Source organism: Cherax quadricarinatus, chromosome 3, assembly GCF_038502225.1.
Source record: "Cherax quadricarinatus isolate ZL_2023a chromosome 3, ASM3850222v1, whole genome shotgun sequence".
NCBI classification, from domain to species: domain Eukaryota; kingdom Metazoa; phylum Arthropoda; class Malacostraca; order Decapoda; family Parastacidae; genus Cherax; species Cherax quadricarinatus.
In genome coordinates this window covers 16,466,359-16,481,950 of record NC_091294.1, presented here as the reverse complement: position 1 = coordinate 16,481,950, position 15,592 = coordinate 16,466,359, and the positions used below count along the sequence as shown (strand labels likewise).

The 15,592-nt window shown below is 41.6% G+C and overlaps 2 protein-coding genes across 2 annotated transcripts in view; one reads left to right on the top strand and one right to left on the bottom strand.

The window, feature by feature from the left end:
* LOC128684112 (organic cation transporter protein-like) overlaps positions 1 to 15,592 on the top strand; it is a 664,663-nt gene that overhangs the window by 394,306 nt on the left and 254,765 nt on the right. The gene's annotated exons all lie outside the window — the stretch shown is intronic.
* Positions 14,266 to 15,592, bottom strand: part of LOC128706568 (protein mono-ADP-ribosyltransferase PARP12) — an 80,651-nt gene continuing 79,324 nt past the window's right edge. Inside the window, exon 4 of the mRNA XM_070090347.1 lies at positions 14,266 to 14,930. The gene's annotated coding sequence lies outside the window, so the exon portion shown is untranslated. The remainder of the gene's footprint in view (positions 14,931 to 15,592) is intronic.

Here is a 15,592-nt window from a genome sequence, read left to right as displayed (position 1 = left end):
GATTTTTATGATATGGGATGTTAGTGCTATTGGTCTGTAGTTCTTTGCTGTTGCTTTACTGCCCCCTTTGTGGAGTGGGGCTATGTCTGTTGTTTTTAGTAACTGAGGGACGACCCCCGTGTCCATGCTCCCTCTCCATAGGATGGAAAAGGCTCGTGATAGGGGCTTCTTGCAGTTCTTAATGAACACAGAGTTCCATGAGTCTGGCCCTGGGGCAGAGTGCATGGGCATGTCATTTATCGCCTGTTCGAAGTCATTTGGCGTCAGGATAACATCGGATAGGCTTGTGTTAATCAAATTTTGTGGCTCTCTCATAAAAAATTCATTTTGATCTTCGACTCTCAGTCTGGTTAGCGGCTTGCTAAAAACTGAGTCATATTGGGACTTGAGTAGCTCACTCATTTCCTTGCTGTCATCTGTGTAGGACCCATCTTGTTTAAGTAGGGGCCCAATACTGGGCGTTGTTCTCGATTTTGATTTGGCATAGGAGAAGAAATACTTTGGGTTTCTTTCGATTTCATTTATAGCTTTTAGTTCTTCCCGCGATTCCTGACTCCTAAAGGATTCTTTTAGCTTAAGTTCGATGCTTGCTATTTCTCTGACCAGTGTCTCCCTGCGCATTTCAGATATATTGACCTCTTTTAGCCGCTCTGTTATTCTTTTCCGTCGCCTGTAAAGGGAGCGCCTGTCTCTTTCTATTTTACATCTACTCCTCCTTTTTCTTAGAGGAATAAGCCTTGTGCATACATCGAGTGCCACCGAGTTAATCTGTTCTAGGCATAAGTTTGGGTCTGTGTTGCTTAGTATATCTTCCCAGCTTATATCGGTTAGGACTTGGTTTACTTGGTCCCACTTTATGTTTTTGTTATTGAAGTTGAATTTGGTGAATGCTCCCTCGTGACTAGTCTCATTTTGTCGGTCTGGGGCTCCTCGCATACATGTCTGAACCTCAATTATGTTGTGATCTGAGTATATTGTTTTTGATATGGTGACATTTCTTATCAGATCATCATTGTTAGTGAATATGAGGTCTAGTGTATTTTCCAGTCTAGTAGGCTCTATTATTTGCTGGTTTAAATTGAATTTTGTGCAGAGATTTAAAAGCTCGTGTGAGTGTGAGTTTTCATCAGAGCTGCCTCCTGGTGTTATTACTGCAACAATATTATTTGCTATATTCCTCCATTTTAGGTGCCTTAAGTTGAAATCCCCCAGGAGCAAGATGTTGGGTGCAGGAGCTGGAAGATTTTCCAGACAGTGGTCAATTTTTAACAGCTGTTCCTGGAATTGCTGGGATGTTGCATCCGGAGGCTTGTAGACTACCACAATGACTAGGTTTTGGTTCTCGACCTTTACTGCTAAAACTTCCACTACGTCATTTGAGGCATTAAGCAGTTCTGTGCAAACAAGTGACTCTGCAATGTACAGGCCAACCCCCCCCTTTTGCCTGTTCACTCTGTCACATCTGTATAGGTTGTAACCTGGGATCCATATTTCATTGTCCAAGTGATCCTTTATGTGGGTCTCAGTGAAAGCCGCGAACATTGCCTTTGCCTCTGCAAGCAGTCCACGGATGAAAGGTATTTTGTTGTTTGTTGCTGGCTTTAGACCCTGTATATTTGCAAAGAAGAATGTTATCGGACTGGTGGTATTGTTGGTACTGGGGGGGGATTTTTTTTCCGGCATTAGTATCTGTATCTGTTGGTTTGGAGTGGAGGCCATCGACTGTGGTTCCACTCCAGGAATGACTGGATTTGGTGTACGATTTCTGCCATTTCCTGCCAGTTTTTTTTCCTTCCTGGCACTAAAAAAACCTCTCCCTCTTGAGTGGCTGTGGCTACCCAGGTTTTCCCATGGCCTGGATGTTTTGTATCTTTTTGTCCCCTTTAGATGGTATGCCTGGCAATTTAAGTTATAGCACAGTCTTTCCTGTACTGAAGAGGTACACATTTCAGGGTGAAAAAGCTTACAGGAAGGGAGTTTGCATTTTCCTGTTGTCATATGGGCATGGCATTTTCTAGGGTGGTCATAGTTGCACGTCCCATCTGTTTTTCCAGATTTCCCATGCCAGCAGATACCAAGTGCATAGTATGTGCACAGGCTTGGTTTCCGCTTGCCTTGGGTTTCTGTGACTGTATTCCCTGTTGGTGCATGTTTCCCTGTCTTGCTTCTATCCTCCCTAGCACCAACAATGGAGCTCCCACCAGTTGTTTTTGGTAATTTATCCTCACTATTGCTATTGGAGTCCTCTTGTTTGCTATTTCCTGCGGAATTTCTAGTTTGCAATATTGGTTTTATCTTATCTTTGACTACACTTGTTTCCCTACTATGGTTCCTGTCCCCTATGAGGTCATTTATATGTATTCCTTCCTGCGTATAATTCCCGACTACCTGGACAAAATCTCCAGCTTCACCATTACTGTCTCCCAGGACAGTATCTCCAGCTTCACCATTTCTGTCTCCCAGGACAGCACCTCCAGCTTCACCATTACTGTCTCCCAGGACAGCACCTCCAGCTTTACTATTACTGTCTCCCAGGACATCACCTCCAGCCTTACAGTTTGTGACTACATGGTCAGTATCAAGGGCAGTACCATTCAGCCCAGACTTTTTATGTTCCCATCTGTTGTAGAAAGCTTCCAGGTTTTCTATGAAAGCAGCTTTGATGTTGTCCTCTTTTAATACCCTTGTGATTTTAGTCCACAGATTTTCCTCATTTGGGCATACCCAGAAACACCTCTCTGTTTTAATACTGCTTGTAGCTAGTTCTGGGATATCTGCACAAGGGGCGTGACACCAATTTCCACAAAAATGACAATTTATCCATGTGGAAGCCCGTTTGTTTGACTGACCACAGACTACACACAGCTTCATAATGATTTGAATGGTTGATTTACTGCAATTCTACTAGCAACCTCTTGAATATTATATTAATAACCTTAAATGAAGCTCTAGCTATTTGTATTTCTGTTTCTAACTCTTTTTGTATATTGGACAGCTTACCGTCATGTTCCTGATTTTTAATGTTTGTGTTTATAAGGGCGCCTACAACCCCATCCGTTTACAGTCTGCTTTATTGTCCAACGAAACTGTTTGAAACCAGTCCCGGGTTTGGACCAGTCAAGGGTTCGGACCAGTCAAGGGTCCGGACCAGTCGATCTGCTCTGATCAGTGGGTCACTTATTTAAAACATACTGGTCGGTGATTTGAGCTAACACATGAAGGATCTACTGGAAATTATCTACCCGAGTAATATGTGATTTGACTGATACAAAAGTATAACTTGCGTGTTGAAGAGCCGGTGATATCTGGCAGCTCCTACAATGACGAACGGTCACCTCCTTGTTTATCAATCGCTGTATCTGGCTTTTCTATTTTTTTTTTTTTTTTTCCGTCTCCACCACAATAAATGCTATATTATCACTATAGTTGACTGGTGCAAATTTTGGAGGAAGGACGCTTTTTCTGTAGTAATAATTGCTTCTCGTTGTGTATATTGCGACCGCTGGTAACTACAGGTTATATGAAATTCACAGTAACGTCTCGTATTTCAAGAAAAGAAACTAATGAAAGTCACTCCACTCCACTAAGTACCATTATAATACTGGTTAGTTGCTACTACAACACTGTATTCTGCTATTCACTGGTATCACTAGATTATATGCGAGTACACTAGCAGGCCAGTAAGATTATTAAAAACAGCTGACCTGTGGTAAGTTTCTGGCGACTTCTGGCACCTTCCTCTATAGGCTTATCACTTCATTTACAAATTCACCTGTTTTCAAATGACACTTTAGCCTTTATCATCAATATACTAGGGAGCCACTGTAGTATACACTATACACTATGTATACTCAATGTTATCAGGGAGACTTTCTTTCCTCTGACATGAAAAGTTCAATTATTATTATTTTTTCCACACGGGACAGGCCTATGATTCCCCTCTGGCAGTAAACTCTGCTACGCAGTGCACACTAATTCTCCTTTTTTGACTCAGTATATAATGTTTTCCGCCCAAGATTGGTTCCAGGCGCTAGAGGGATGTATCGTATAGGATTGATGACACAAATTAAAGTTCTAGCACGTAAGAGCGACCGTGAAAACACGAGAAAACCGGGAGCACAACGAGGCACGCTGACACGCTGACACACATATGCCTCAGTCTCCAGTGGATTGGTGAACAGAACCATCAACGTAAATAATTTGCGAGAGTGTGTGCTGTGTGACTAAATTATCAATACAGCTTAAGGCATCATGTTTGGCTTCAAGGCGAAGTTTTGGTTGTGATTTAAGAAGTAGTTTGGGGGGAAATGGAGGAATGGTAGTTTGGAATGGGGTAATATTCCATGGAGCGGAGAAGTGCCGCTGTTGCCTTACTTGACATAGATCATGTATCTGATTCATGCGGAGGTCGGTTCCAGTTTTTTCGATCCATCTGGAGGAGTGTTCACCAGTGCTGAGGAAAGTTTGGAGGGCTTCTGTGCAGGGGTTTGAATGGGCTAGCCTGAACATATTAACCCCAATTAGGATATTTCTTTCAGTAACACGATCTCTGATGCTTGGAATATCAAGTTCTTTTTGCATATTTAAAATTTTGGCAGTACGAGGGCATCCTAAAATGATCCTCATTGCTTCGTTCTGCAGTTTTTCCAGCCCTCCAAGCTTCCAGTCAGACACAAGAGCAAGTAGTGGCGCAGCATAATCAACCAATGATCTAATATAAGCAAGATACATCATTTTCACAATTTTAACATTAGCACCATACCTGGGGTGAAACCCAGCCACAACTCTAAGTGCTCTTAGTCTTTCTTTGTATTGGCGACAAAGTCTTGTTACAACAGGTCCAAGTAGTGGAACCTCAAAGCCAGATACCTGTATCTGCTTACATATTCTAGAAGAGACCCATCATGCAATTGGATCTGACGAACTGTGCCTCTCTGTCGAGGAGGACGCCTATCGAGTATCTTTGTTTTATCAGAAGAGATCATCAACCCCAGGTCCTGACAAGAGGCTAGTACATGATTAAGAATGTTTTGGGTGTTGGAGAATCCGGTGGTGTGAATCATTATATCATCAGCAAAACTAATCACATAATGATGGGGCTGACTAGGCATAGCATTAAGTAATGCATTAATTAGAATATTGAACAGTGTGGGACTGAGCACACCTCCCTGTGGGGTTCCTAATTCAAAGTCTTTAGTTACACTCTATGTCCCTGGAACAACACAGACGATTTTCTGTTGGACAGGTAACCTTTAATCCAGCGGAGAAGCCATCCTCCAACATCCATTCTGGCAAGTTCACTAATGATTACATGTCGGTTGGCTACATCGAAAGCGGATTTAAGGTCAAGGAACGTAGTGTATGAGCTGTCAGTGTGCAGAGTGAGAAAGGTGGCTATGCAATGATGCACACTCCTTCCATGCATGAAACCATGTAACCGGGGAGACAAAAATTGTTTGATTCTGTACATGAGACGATTAAGAACCATTCTCTCAAATGTTTTACACAAGCAGCTAGTAAGAGATATTGGGCGAAATGCATTTTGTTGATAGGGCTTAGGAATTGGAATGATGAGGCTGTTGGTCCAAGATTGAGGGAGCTCCCCAGTTACATAGCTCATGTTATATAATTCAAGTAATGGATTACCTGGTACTCGACACAGCAATCTGAGTATGTTGTAAGTAATACCATCCTCACCAGGCGACGTGGAGTTGCCCTTAGTTAGTTCTGCATCAAGTTCATGATTAGTGAAAGGAATGTTGCAGTCATCTGCCTTGTCGAGCATAAAACAAACAAGTCTCTCCCTTGCATCATATTTGTCATTTAATTTTGCCTGTGTGGTACTGGGAAGATTGTCATAGCTAGATGTAGCAGCCCAAGCACTGACTAACTCATTCGCCCTATGCAAGGGATGAGGGTGCGCGATCTGCCCAGTTCGTTTACCCTTAATTCTATTTATGTCCCTCCATGCCCGGCTAAGTGGGGTGTGAGCATTAAGACCGTTGACAAATTTTTCCCAGTCTGTTTGCCGCAGCTCTGTCATACGCTCTCTGGCAGCAGCAAGGGCAGTTTGGAAGAGCCTCAGCATTCCGGGGGTACGATGTTTTCTATAGGATAGGCCTAGTCTGCGAGCAGTACGTTTCAGTGTACGAAGTTTAGAATCATTGTAATAAGTATGGTTTTTGAAGGAGGTATGATTATTATGGAAGTTTGTTGGGTTTAGAGTACCAAGAGGTTTCAGTGGCGTCTCTAAGTAGTTCTGAATAATAAGAGAAGAAGTCTTTTGGGTTTCTCTCAATTTCCTTTATGTTTTAAGTTCTTCCTGAGATTCTTGTCTTGTCTCTTGAAAGATTCCTGAAGCTTAAGTTCGATGTATGTCATTTCGCTGACTAGTGCCTCCCTTCTTATTTCAGATACACTGGCCCCCTCTCTGTGATTCTTCGCCTTCGCCTGTATAGGGAGCGTCTCTCTCTATTTTAGATCTACTCTTTCTTTTTCTTAATGGAATGTGCCTTGAGCAGACCTCAAGTGCCACACAGCTAATTTTTTTCTATGTAGAGGTTCATATCCGTGTTGTCTAGGATATCTTCCCAGCTTGTTTCATTTAGGACATGGTTGACTTGTTCCCATTGTAAGTTTTTGTAATCTTTTTGACTGTCGCCTACAGGATGGGCATGGGATGCATAATAAAGATATTAAACTAACTAAATCAGAGGCGGCTACATTGAAAATCTCTTTTCCACAATCCACAGTACTCGCTCCGATCCTGTTCCTCATCCTCATATCTGACACAGACAGGGATGTATGGCGCAGCACCGTGTTGTCTTCCTTTGCCGATGATACTCGAATTTCCATGAATGTCATCCATGGAAGACACTGCAAGTCTCCAAGCAAACATCAACCAAATCTTTAAATCTTTAAATGGGCTGCAGAAAACAACATGAAGTTCAGTGAAGACAAATTTCAACTACTCCAATATGGAAAACGTGAGGAAATTCAAACTGTATCAGAGTGTAAAACAAATTCCAACCATATAATAGAGAGAAAAACTAATGTGAAGGACCTGGGAGTCATAATGTCAGAGGATCTCACTTTTAAAGATCACAAAAGTGTATCTAACACAGCTGATAGAAAAATGATACGATGGATAACGAGAACCTTCCAAACTAGGGATGCCAAGCCCATGATTCTCTTGAATTCGCTTGTTCTCTCTAGTGTGGAATATTGTTGTACACTAACCGTCCGTTTCTAGGCAGGTGAAATTACAGACCTGGAGAATGTACGGAAAACTTTCAGGGCACGTATAAGTACGATAAAGCACTTAAATTACCCGGAACGGTTGAAGTTCATTTATTTGTACTCCCTGGAATGCAGGCGAGAAACACATGATAATATACACTTGGAATATCCTAGAGGGACTAGTCGCAACTTCGCACACGAAAATCACTCCGTACTAAAGCAAAAGACTCGGCAGGAGATGCAACATCACCCCAATGAAAAGCAGGGTCGCCACTAGCACGATAAGAGACAACACAGTAAGTGTCATGGACACAAGACTGTTCAACTGCCTCGCAGCATACATAAGGGGGATTACCAATAAACCCCTGGCTGTCTTCAAGAAGGCTCTGGACAGGCACCTAAAGTCAGTACCTAACCAACTGGGCCATGGTTCGTACGTCGGCTTGCGTACTTCCAGCAGTAACAGTCTGGTTGATCAGTCCCTGGTCCCCATGGCCTGGTCACAGACCGGGCCATGGGGGCGTAGACCCCTGAAACACTCTCCAAGTATGATATGTATAAGTTGTATCATATACTTGTACAAATTATTATTATTATTATTATTATTATTATTATTATTATTATTATTATTATTATTATTATTATTATTATTATTATTATTATTATTATTAATTCTCAGTACAAGAATAAATGTCTTGAAAAAAGTTCTTTCCTCTGGAACTTCCGTAAAAAAATTTCTTCATTTAGCAGACCAGATCTATGAGAATCCTCTTCTATTAACTTTATTTTTTCCTAAAATTTATTTTTTATTCATAACTTTATGCTAAGGATAACATAGATACAAAATAATAGATATGAATCTGAGCAAATTTATTAATGAATTTTCCAATAAAGTTTGTAATTCAATAAGTATTTACCATTATAGTTTGTAATATAGAGGCTGTTATTATTGTTTTATTGATGGTGACTGACCCAGAGTGGGATGTCATGGGGTCTTAAGACTCTCTTCTCGATACATCTTTATATGTCTACCAGTTTTTAGTTTTTATCAGGAAGGCGCTGGAGAGGCACCTAAAGTCAGTACCTGACCAGCCGGGCTGTGGTTCGTACATCAGTTTGCGTGCTGCCAGTTGTAACAGCCTGGTTGATGAGACCCTGATCCACCGTGAGGCCTGGTCTCAGACCGCGCCGCGGGGGCGTTGACCCTCCGAAACTCTCTCCAGGTACTTTTATGCAAATGTTGCAGGGTTATAGGTGGTATTGTAAATTATCATTTGATGAGGCTGACCTCTGTAATCTGTAAATACCTTTGTAACTAGTCATGATTGTGACTAGACCTACCTGGAGTTCATTACCTTTGTAAATTGTGAGTTCATTACCTCTGTAACTTGCTCAGCTATCAAAACTTTGGAGTCCAGTCCCTGGACCAATTATGTACCTCTGTAATCTTTTGACTACCGCCCACAGGATGGGTATGGGGTGCATAATAAACATATTAAACTAACTAACTGGTGAGAGCAGCTGGTACACGCTGGTGAGAGCAGCTGGTACACGCTGGTGAGAGCAGCTGGTACACACTGGTGAGAGCAGCTGGTACACACTGGTGAGAGCAACTGGTACACACTGGTGAGAGCAGCTGGTACACACTGGTGAGAGCAGCTGGTACACACTGGTGAGAGCAGCTGGTACACACTGGTGAGAGCAGCTGGTACACACTGGTGAGAGCAGCTGGTACACACTGGTGAGAGCAGCTGGTACACACTGATGAGAGCAGCTGGTACACACTGGTGAGAGCAGCTGGTACACGCTGGTGAGAGCAGCTGGTACACACTGGTGAGAGCAGCTGGTACACACTGGTGAGAGCAGCTGGTACACACTGATGAGAGCAGCTGGTACACACTGGTGAGAGCAGCTGGTACACACTGGTGAGAGCAGCTGGTACACACTGGTGAGAGCAGCTGGTACACACTGGTGAGAGCAGCTGGTACACACTGGTGAGAGCAGCTGGTACACACTGGTGAGAGCAGCTGGTACACACTGATGAGAGCAGCTGGTACACACTGGTGAGAGCAGCTGGTACACGCTGGTGAGAGCAGCTGGTACACACTGGTGAGAGCAGCTGGTACACACTGGTGAGAGCAGCTGGTACACACTGATGAGAGCAGCTGGTACACACTGGTGAGAGCAGCTGGTACACACTGGTGAGAGCAGCTGGTACACACTGGTGAGAGCAGCTGGTACACACTGATGAGAGCAGCTGGTACACACTGGTGAGAGCAGCTGGTACACACTGGTGAGAGCAGCTGGTACACACTGGTGAGAGCCGCTGGTACACACTGGTGAGAGCAGCTGGTACACACTGGTGAGAGCAGCTGGTACACACTGGTGAGAGCAGCTGGTACACACAGGTGAGAGCAGCTGGTACACACTGGTGGGAGCAGCTGGTGCACACTGATGAGAGCAGCTGGTACACACTGGTGAGAGCAGCTGGTACACACTGGTGAGAGCAGCTGGTACACACTGGTGAGAGCAGCTGGTACACACTGGTGAGAGCAGCTGGTACACACTGGTGAGAGCAGCTGGTACACACTGGTGAGAGCAGCTGGTACACACTGGTGAGAGCAGCTGGTATACACTGGTGAGAGCAGCTGGTACACACTGGTGAGAGCAGCTCGTATACACTGGTGAGAGCAGCTGGTACACACTGGTGAGAGCAGCTGGTACACACTGGTGAGAGCAGCTGGTACACACTGGTGAGAGCAGCTGGTACACACTGGTGAGAGTAGCTGGCACACACTGGTGAGAGCAGCTGGTACACACTGGTGAGAGCAGCTGGTACACACTGATGAGAGCAGCTGGTACACACTGGTGAGAGCAGCTGGTACACACTGGTGAGAGCAGCTGGTACACACTGGTGAGAGCAGCTGGTACACACTGGTGAGAGCAGCTGGTACACACTGGTGAGAGCAGCTGGTACACACTGGTGAGAGCAGCTGGTACACACTGATGAGAGCAGCTGGTGCACACTGATGAGAGCAGCTGGTACACACTGGTGAGAGCAGCTGGTACACACTGGTGAGAGCAGCTGGTACACACTGGTGAGAGCAGCTGGTACACACCTCTGATAATTACTGCACATAATATTACTGTTACCAGGATATATATTGAAGATGATGTAAGGTGTGCCAGACAGGGAGGTATTAATATGTACGTTATGCAAAACATAAATTATTCACAGAGGAATACTAACATGTATACTATGTAGAAGTGTATTATATGTATTACATGGAAGGTAAGTGATGTAGGATATACATAAAGGGGAAATAAAACATTCTTTATAATGTATCTTTATTGTTATGATTTCAAAGCAATGTTTACAAGAACATCAAAGATGTATTGAAGAAAGATTAAAGAGAATAAACATTGTATAACAATAATAAAGTTTTAGTAATCAATAAGGTAAGATAATGTTTGTATGTTTGTAATGTCAGCTGATAAACTTACTCAAGTCTTCCACGAAAAATACTGCAAATATTAACTTTAAATTTTATTTATAGTATTACTGTTTTCCTGTGAGTTTTTCAGTTTTTTTTTAAGTTAATACCACTAATAATAATAGCTGGTGGCAGTAATAATAATACGCTTGTAATAATAATAACACATCTGAGTAATAATTAATATTAAATCAAAATAATTACTATCCAGCTAAAATGATCTACAACAAAAATAGGTTTAGTATATTTATGTAAGTTATGTGTTATGCTAGGTATTATACTACGTCAAGTGTAGCACAGGTGACCTACTTCCTGACCTGATACAAAAAAGGGCTCTTGATCCATGGAACTGGGCTACCTTCCCCTTCCTTGGATAATATTTTTACTATACCATTCTCAGGCGTTTTAAGACCCCATTAATATACAGTTCTGGGATTACATAATTAAGAATTTTAGTGATTTAGCATCAATAATTGAGATGTTTGTGTTGAAAACTACGACTGCTGTTCATACATTTTAGAATCTTAGTATTGAACTATTCTACCCATAGGTTGGTACCCAGTTCCTGGACCCATTTTGTGATTCTATAATATTTTGAATACCACTCAAAGGATAGGTGTGGGTACATAATGAAGTCAACGCGTTAATTAAATAGGTAGAATTTACGACAGAAGAATGTTGTTACCAAAATCAAAACTAAAATTCCGTACTTTCAGCTGCCATTATTTTCTATATTTTCCGCTGCCATTATTTTCTATATTTTCCGCTGCCATTATTTTCTATATTTTCCGCTGCCATTATTTTCTATATTATTCGCTGCTATTATTTTCTATATTTTCCGCTGCCATTATTTTCTATATTATTCGCTGCTATTATTTTCTATATTTTCCGCTGCCATTATTTTCTATATTATTCGCTGCCATCATTTTATATATTTTCCGCTGTCATTATTTAGGAAAACACTGATGGGCAAAGTTAAAACTAAGGAGAGTAACATTGTTAAATATTACTGAAATATTCACAGACATTGCGTGTAGGTTAAATACAAATTCCAGACTCCATTTGGGACACTAAATGAAAGAAATGTCAATAGTATCCCAATATTAGTGAGGAAAAGCACATCAGTGTGCGGCACAAGTAGCGTAATGGGTGGGTGAGTGCAAGGTTACAATATAACCCATACATGAGTTGAGCTGCTACAACTATGTTTATTATCTCTGTTGTTAGATGTAGATCGCAAGGAAATATGTAAAGTAACAAGATAATAAATTTAACGTAGGTAGGGTATTAAGTACATCCTGACGCTCCAAATTAATATAAAAAATCCTATTCTGACCTTGACATATGAATTATAAAAACACTAAGTGCATAGTGGGTAAGTTTGGTTGCCACTCTACACTACGCTTGTATTATGGTGACTTCACGTGTACTTTACCATAAAGAATATTTTAATTCTTAAAAGACTGATTAAAGTACAGTTTTTGTTTATACAACATAAACTGAAAGTATAGACCTCTCAGTTTATATATATATATATATATATATATATATATATATATATATATATATATATATATATATATATATATATATATGAGTAGATTGGCCGTAAATACAGTATATACTCAGTCCTCACTAGCTCTGCTTTTTTATCAACATAATAAGATAAAATTCATCAGTATTTCTGGTGCTGATGTGATATATTCACAGACTGTGTGTGTGCTGCTTAAGTAAGCAAGTAAGTAAGTTTATTCAGGTATACACAAATCCAGTTATATAGAATTATCATACATAGCAGCATATGTGTAGAGAACCTAGGATAACCCAAAAAAGTCAGACAGAGTGACTTATTTCCACCACAGACTGTGTGTGTGCTGCTTCACCACAGACTGTGTGTGTGCTGCTTCACCACAGACTGTGTGTGCTGCTTCACCACAGACTGTGTGTGCTGCTTCACCACAGACTGTGTGTGTGCTGCTTCACCACAGACTGTGTGTGTGCTGCTTCACCACAGACTGTGTGTGCTGCTTCACCACAGACTGTGTGTGCTGCTTCACCACAGACTGTGTGTGTGGTGCTTCAACACAGACTGTGTGTGTGTGCTGCTTCACCACAGACTGTGTGTGCTGCTTCACCACAGACTGTGTGTGTGTGCTGCTTCACCACAGACTGTGTGTGTGCTGCTTCAACACAGACTGTGTGTGCTGCTTCACCACAGACTGTGTGTGTGCTGCTTCAACACAGACTGTGTGTGCTGCTTCACCACAGACTGTGTGTGCTGCTTCACCACAGACTGTGTGTGTGCTGCTTCAACACAGACTGTGTGTGTGTGCTGCTTCAACACAGACTGTGTGTGTGTGCTGCTTCACCACAGACTGTGTGTGTGTGCTGCTTCACCACAGACTGTGTGTGTGTGCTGCTTCACCACAGACTGTGTGTGTGTGCTGCTTCACCACAGACTGTGTGTGTGTGCTGCTTCACCACAGAGTATGTGTGTGTGCTGCTTCACCACAGACTGTGTGTGTGTGCTGCTTCAACACAGACTGTGTGTGTGTGCTGCTTCAACACAGACTGTGTGTGTGTGCTGCTTCAACACAGACTGTGTGTGTGTGCTGCTTCACCACAGAGTATGTGTGTGTGCTGCTTCACCACAGAGTATGTGTGTGTGCTGCTTCACCACAGAGTATGTGTGTGTGCTGCTTCACCACAGACTGTGTGTGTGTGCTGCTTCAACACAGACTGTGTGTGTGCTGCTTCACCACAGACTGTGTGTGTGTGCTGCTTCACCACAGACTGTGTGTGTGCTGCTTCACCACAGACTGTGTGTGCTGCTTCACCACAGACTGTGTGTGCTGCTTCACCACAGACTGTGTGTGTGCTGCTTCACCACAGACTGTGTGTGTGCTGCTTCACCACAGACTGTGTGTGCTGCTTCACCACAGACTGTGTGTGCTGCTTCACCACAGACTGTGTGTGTGCTGCTTCACCACAGACTGTGTGTGCTGCTTCACCACAGACTGTGTGTGCTGCTTCACCACAGACTGTGTGTGCTGCTTCACCACAAGTTATTTTACGCACATTTCACAATCTATTACGCACGTGAATCAACGTGAAACTAAATATAAAGAAATCCATTTTAAAAAGAAAACTATAAAAATTACAAGAAAACATTACTGTTGTTGTAAATCACTAAAAATAATATAAATTTGATTCTTACGAAAATAACATCTAAAATATTCAAATTTCAAATACTGGAAGGCGTTCTTAATTAAGCAGAGAAGCCCATAGTACAGTAAAATATTCTAACTTCTATATACCAGCAAGCTCTAGAGTATCACTAGGTATTTTATATGAAGAATGACCAACACAACACTTGGAGGCGATCAATACTGACATTCTCAAGGATTCTTACATCAAAAATACATTATATATATATATATATATATATATATATATATATATATATATATATATATATATATATATATATATATATATATATATATATATATATATATATATAAAACAGTATCGAAGCCATAATAATATACAAATTTCTTCTTCGTTTAAGGGAAATTATTAATACAGTGTCAGCAAAACATATATTGTGCTCATTATGTTAGACACGAAGCAGTCAAAAGTGTACAACAATGAACAAAAAAGAAACGTGTCTCATAGGTTAATCAAAGTTAATTAACGTAATTTCTCCTCATAAAAGTATTATCTGGCAATTAGTTTACAGAGTGACGCCATGGATCAAGACTGTATATTAAAGTATACTAAATAAAGAAGTACGATATGATACATGGATCAGTGTAATTTATTAAAGATAACTGAGGAAAATATTGTTAATGGACTTAATGAAACTCATTAAAGCTAAAGCAGGTTCATACGTCTGTGCTCATCATCAGTTTTCTTTCCTTGAGCCATGAACTTTATTTTGGGCCGGAAAACTGTCCAGCTTGTAGATTCATGAACTTAGGTTTGCAGTATATAATGTCTGTCTAATAAATGAGGAGTCAGCAAAATTACGTGTGATGTATCCAACAATGTTAGCAGACACTTGAACGCCACCAGTGTCTGGCTGCACCTGTGCTACACGTACCTCACGAGTTTCTTGCATCACCACCTGATGTAAACATGACCAAATGTATACATTCTGAAAGGAACTTTTGGTGCACCCTGCATCATTATGTCCTGGAATACGAGAAAGTTAACGAATTTAGGTAACTCACATATAAAGGTTCAAAAAATGTCAAAGGATTTATCCACAGCCATCCGTGGAAAAATTCCCTGACTGACTTTTGTAAAGCATAACTCCTTTTACTTGTCTGAATGCAGCAATAACATGCTAAGTATTGTGTTATACGTAAGTCATAATAACCCCATATAAGCTACACTAATGTTTCTCCACACAGTGGCTTCATCAGACCATGCAAAGGAGAATGGTGAAGAAGAGGAGTTTAAGGTAGACAGTCCCTCAGCCTTGAGTCGATGTAATCAGTGTAATTTATCAACTTGTCGGTTCTCTGAACCATTCATCTACATTCCTGTCATACACAACAACATCTGGGAATTCTTCACTTGCCTAACCTTTAGGCATGACCTACTGCCACGTTTGGACTTGTCAAATGTGATACCGCCTACGGCTGCTTCACCTCACCTGTCTACAGTATATAAGCCACTTCTTCGCACATATGCTGTATCCTGTTCAAGACTAATGGACTGATTACATCGACTCAAGGCTGAGGGACTGATTTCCTCAAACTCCTCCTGTTCTTCACCATTCTCCTTTGTATGGACTGATAAAGTCACTGTGTGGCGAAACGTTTCCTCATTAAAGATACCCAGGTGTTTTA